This window comes from Trichosurus vulpecula, chromosome 6, assembly GCF_011100635.1.
Source record: "Trichosurus vulpecula isolate mTriVul1 chromosome 6, mTriVul1.pri, whole genome shotgun sequence".
Taxonomy (NCBI): Eukaryota; Metazoa; Chordata; class Mammalia; order Diprotodontia; family Phalangeridae; genus Trichosurus; species Trichosurus vulpecula.
In genome coordinates, this window is record NC_050578.1 from 1,612,777 (window position 1) to 1,618,776 (window position 6,000).

General features: G+C 44.6%; 1 pseudogene; it reads left to right on the top strand.

Annotated features, from left to right (window-relative positions):
- The window catches only part of LOC118853256, a 34,637-nt pseudogene extending 29,390 nt beyond the window's left edge, over positions 1–5,247 (top strand).
- Positions 5,248–6,000: the final 753 nt, after the last annotated feature.

The following is a 6,000-nucleotide window of genomic DNA, read 5'->3' on the forward strand; positions in this document are numbered from 1 at the left end:
AGGCACCCAAGCAGAGGCTGTTAGGATTTAGGGTCTGTAACCAGAATGGCCTTTGTTTTCTTTTAATGACTCAGCTTACCTCATTGAGCTTCCCTGGACACTGGGGATTGCTCTTCCAGGGCAGGAAGCCCAACGATCATGCCAGGAATCAGAGAACTTCCTGTGTGATGAGTCATGAGGCTGGCTGAGGGGAGGTGTGTTAACCTGGTCTACCCTGGGGGAGGGGCTAAGTCAAGAACCAATCGGCCCTGGTCATTCAGGCGAAGCTTGATGATGTCAAAAACTCTATAAGAGGGGAGAGGACAGCTTGAAGACCCCTTTTCCTTTTCTGGTTGGAGCCAGAGATGCCTACAGCTGAAGCTGAGCTGCCGGTAGCAGAGCTGACCCACGTGGAGTGAGGAGTGCTGAGCCAGGACTGGAGGCCAGTGGGTAATCTTCTTACCATAGAGGGGAAGCATATATATGATTTTGCCTTATACTATCTCGCTTCTCTGTGGCCTCCTGGTTACCCTTGTGAGGCGGACTTATTGGGCCCGGAAGCCTTTGAGGAAAATATCAAAATGGGGACGCTGGTTTGTGGGCTTGTTACTGTGGAGTGTAAATACATGCTTTAGTTCTCCTGCCTTCTGCCTAGAGAATTCCTTATATCCTGAGGTTCCGAACCTTTCAGGCACATATGAGATTCTCTTTGAAATCATAAATTCTGCCTTCCTAATATAGGGTCCAAGCACAAACACCTCATCAATAGAATGGAAGCCTAGAAGAAACTTTTGTTCAGTTGTTTTTCAGTCATGTCCAAGTCCTTGTGACCCCATTTGGTGTTTTCTTGGCAAAGATACTGGAGTGGTTTGCCATTTCCTTCTCCAGCTCATTTTACAGATGAGGAAACTGAGGCAAACAGGGTTAAGTGACTTGCCCAGGGTCACACAGCTAGTAAGTGTCTGAGGCCAAATTTGCACTCAGGAAGATAAATCTTTCTGACTTCATACCCAGTGCTCTGCCCACTGCAGGGCCAGCCTAGCTGCCCTGGAGGAGACCTTAGAGATCACCTTGTTCTTCACCCCTACGTGTCTCCCAGAGGTAAATTAACTTGTCCAGGGTCATCCAGCTGGTAAACAGGTCTCCCCAACTCCAAGACAGGCACTTTTTCATTACACTTCCTGCCTCCAAATGGGCTCATGGAAAAGGGGGAATTGAGTTCATAACTCCACATTATGAAAGATATAAAGTTAAAAGTCAGAAAGTAAATTGGCAATGTTCTCAGAGTCTGCTGAGTTTTCTTTTATTAATAATAACTTTGAATTTATGGGAACTATCTCAGCTGAGTTTAAAACCAATTAAAGCCTTCACTTATTAATTCCTTATAGTGCCCTGACTTCATTTTAAGTTGAATCCACTTTTCTATCACTTGTTCTTTCTTTCATCTTTGTGCAATATATGAATTCTGTGCAATATCAACGAAGGACAATAAGGGATGATTTGAATTCAGTTCAATTTGAGAAGCATTGAGGAAGTGCCTACATTGAAGGGAGTGTCCAGGGAAGTCCTGGAGGAAATACAGAATTGGTCCACAGCATGGAAGAAATACGTGACCCAAGATTGAAAAAATAAAAAGTGGGCCGAAAGTAAACACCAAGTGCTCCATTGTATCCATCAAATTTCCAGACATCTAGAAAAAGTTCCAGAAAATCAGATAGGCCCAGTCCCTGTGGAGGCTTTGTGGAAGGACATGGAGAAGAAGTGCATAGGAGATGGGCAGGTAAGGATTAAAGGGAAAGATGAAAGAAATGAAGAATTCTAGAAGAAAGTCATGAGGAGAGAGATCACTCCAGGAGTGGGGGAGAGAGGCAGCATCTACACTGGCACAGAGTTGGGAAATGGAGTGTTGGGAAGGAGGGATGAATTGCAAACCACTTTGGCTGGACTGAAGGTAGCACAAAAGAAGTAACATACAATTATTATTCTATAAGGCTAGACCATAGGTGAGAGCCACGTTATAAAGGATTTCAAATGCCAAGCAAAGAAATCTGCATTTGATCTGAGAGGTAATGAGGATTCCACAGAGTTTATTGAGAAAGGAATGATGAGGCCAGACTTCTGTTTTAGAAGTTGGATGGAGGATTGTTTGGAGAGAAGGGAAGACTTGGAGCAGGAAGACCAACAGGAGGCTATTGAAACAGTCGGGGTGAGAGGTGCTGAGAGCCTGAAGCACATTTTGTAATTGTACAAAGAACTCTAGTTGGGGAAAGGAGAAGATTACTGCTGTTTCCTAAAGAACCAAACAATACTCAAGCTGAAGGCATTGGCTAAATCTGAAGGTAGATGTGATATTCAGTGATTGCAATTATGTTAAGGGAGGGAAAGGGAGGAAGTGAGAGGAGAGAGAGAGAGGAGGGAGGAGAGAGGGAGAGAGACAGAGAGACAGAGAGAGAGAGAGAGAGAGAGAGAGAGAGAGAGAGAGAGGATAAAGCCAGCTGAACAGAACAATTTGGAAGCAGAGCATCAGAGCAAAAGCCCAGGGGACTGACTAGTCCATGAGATGCCATGCTAACCCAGGAGGTGTCAGACAGCACCTCACTATGAGCCAGTTCAGCTTAGCAGAAGAAGTAGCCGGTTATGACAGAACCTAGCCTCATAAAGAACTTCCAGGGCCAAGAGGATGCCAAATCCTCCTGTTCCAAAGTTGTAAATTGCCTTGGCCATATGTGCACCAGCTTCACCCTGTCCTCCCACATGTTCTTTCCTTCCCTGGGACTTTAGGTGTGCACTTACTCTCCCCACAGGCACCATATACATTGGTGGCAAAGCATAACTGAGGTTTATGAGTGGAATAAGTATTACGGATTTGTTTTGCCTTTTCTTGAAATGTTTTGGTTAAAGTTAAGTGAATATTAATGGTAGCTGTGTTCGTGAGAAATAAACTGTCGAGGCTCCTGAACTATAATATCGGTGGGTAATGTCATTCACGAGGGTTGCCCCAGGACCCTGAGAATTAGAATAGTGGCCATTGGCACTTCAGGGACATACCCCACTTCCAGAAGTAGCAGGGAGGAAGGGTTATGTAGCCAGCCCCAGTTGAGGGAGAGAGAGGGAGAGAGAGAGAACCAGCAGAGGAGAGTTGGAAGTTACCGTCATGCTCAGGCTACGTCTATATTTATATGTGTGTGAACATATGTACCTCTGAATATGTGTCTGTATGCATAGAGATAGCTATAGATAGGTGCCATATAAATGGAGACCTAGCTGCACGATGAATGGCAGTGTGGTGTAGTGGCTGCCTTAGAGCTGGGAATGCCGAAGCTTTAATCTTGCCTCTGCTCCACCCCGACTGTGTGACCCTGGTGACTGTATCAGGGTTAACAAGTATTCTCGATGCTCTAGGCACTGATGGTGGTGGTGGAGATGATGATGAGGGCAGCAACGAGAACAATTACTAACGTTTATAGAGCACCTACTATGTGCCAGGCCCTGTGCTAGGCACTTTGCAATTATTATCTCATTTGATCCTCACAACGACCATGGCAAGCAGGTTCTGATACCCCCATTTACTGAAGCAAACAGAGGCTAAGTTATTTGCCCAGGATCGCACAGTAAGCGTCTGAGGCTGCATTAGAACTCAGGTCTTCCTGATTCCAGGCTCGAAGCTCTCTCCGCTGCATTACTCTAGAGCTGGGCAGCTAGGTGGTGCAGTGGATAGCATGCTGGGCCTGGAGTTAGGAAGACTCACCTTCCTGAGTTCAAATCTAGTTTCAGACATTTTTTTTAGCTGGGTGACCCTGGGCAAGCCACTTAACCCCGTATACCTCAATTTCCTCATGTGTAAAATGACCCAGAGAAGTACAATGCACTCCAGGTGAACTTCCTTAAATCTCTTCAGTCTGTGGAAATGACCAGCAGATTCAGCCTTAACTTTTGCGGCTCTGCCTGGATGTTCTCCTCCCTTAGCCTTGGGTCTCAAACTACTGAGGATGAAGCTGGAACTTTAACACATGGGGAAGCCTCCCTTGAGGCTAAGCCTCTGCCCTGGGATCAGCCTCTAGATGGAGAAAATAGCCCTGGTCTCCTTCCACACATCCTCAAAGTCTTAGCTAATCACCTTTCCCCTGGGGCACTGAGGCTACAACCTGGCCAACAGCCCCAGGTTACATAAAGAGGCATATGCCACCAAGGAAGGAGTTACTAAGCCTGGCAGAAGTCACCTCTCCAACACCAGCCATCTCTTAACACCATGTACCTGGCACCATCAGCCCACTTGGGGCCAAGTTGTGGGAGTTCTTCGATCAATGGCCCTGCTGCTTAACCTGGACCATCCTACTGCCCTGGAACACTCGCTCAAGTCAGTTTTCCCAGACTTGGAACAACTAAGTGTCTTTTTGTTCCACCACTAAATGCATGGCCCACCTAGTTGTAAAGGAGCCTGCATGTTCTGGCCCATTTTGTTTCACATTTCCACACTCCTGCACTTTTCATCTACAGTTTGAAATTAGAAAAAATCGCACGTGGATTGAAATGGATGTGAGCACTTGGCTTCGGCCTCTAGTTGCCTCCAAAAAGAGAAAAATGCACACGGCTAGGAATTTTACTTGTCTCAAAAGTCAACAGAATCCAGCACAGGATGAGTTACTTGACATGGCCGTATTATGGCCCCATCACCATTGGTATATCTGAATAACACAAGTGTTCAGGCCTACCACAGATGGAATTCCCTTAGACACAAAAGAAGGCACCATCTGTCACCTGACCAGAGGGATCTGTTTTCTGTCCTATGGAAGAAGAGCTAACTCAGGGTAGTAAATTCTCCCATCACTGAAGAGATGAAGAAATTAGAGACCCCAAAGCAGAGTCCCAAAATGCCAGTTTCTTACAAGCAGAGTGAATATTTCAAGCAGTTTCTATTTCCTGAGGAGTGTGAGCTCCATGATATTACACAGAGTTTTAGCCAGCTAAAGTGGGACACCTGGATTGTGGCACCACATAGATGCAATCCTCAATACTGCAAAGGTGATTAGCCCAGCCTTTTTGGGCATCACTGTGGTTCTCCTGTCCATACTATGGTGTAAAACATAATCCGTAAAAACAAAAAAACATAAAAAAACCATAATCTATGAGAAGCTAGACTCCTCCATCCCAAGGCCTTCCAGTGTGTCTGCTAAATATAGCCCTTTGAGTGCCTTGACTAATGTAGCCTGATGGCTCTATTATAAAGAATATGAAGACATGATAGCAACAAAATGTATCCATCATTAGCATGTTGCCTTAGGGGAAATAAAAACCAAAAGCCTACAACTTCAGGACAACATTCATGCTGAGTCGAGCTGCATCTTCAAGAAGACTTCATATCTAGTTCTATGTGAAATGTATTGGGTAGACAGTGTGTTCTGATAAACATCATTGTACTAAGTAAGTTTGGGAGTACTATTGAATCTTTTTTTAAATTACAAATTTAATGTGTATTTTGGAGTCCTTAAATGCCTTAAGGGAGTGAATTTGTGTTTAAATAAGAGATGTATTGCCTCTTTTGGAGTAAAAAATTCCGTTATTATAAATGTTAGCTGAGAGTGAAGATAAAAAACATTCAATAAGACAAAATGCTATGGTCTTGATGAAAGAATAAATATGTATCAAAGGAGAAAGAGGAAGAAGGACAAGAGGAAGAAGAAGAAGATGATGATGATGATGGTGATGATGATGATGGTGATGATGGTGATGGTGATGGTGATGGTGATGATGATGGTGATGGTGGTGATGGTGATGATGATGGTGGTGATAGTGATGGTGATGATGGTGATGACTGTGATGGTGATGGTGGTGATGGTGATGGTGGTGATGATGGTGATGGTGATGATGATGATGATGGTGATGATGGTGATGATGGTGATGATGGTGATGATGATGGTGATGATGATGATGATGGTGATGGTGATGATGATGGTGATGGTGATGGTGATGGTGATGATGATGGTGATGACCATGATGATGATTATGGTGGTGATGATGATG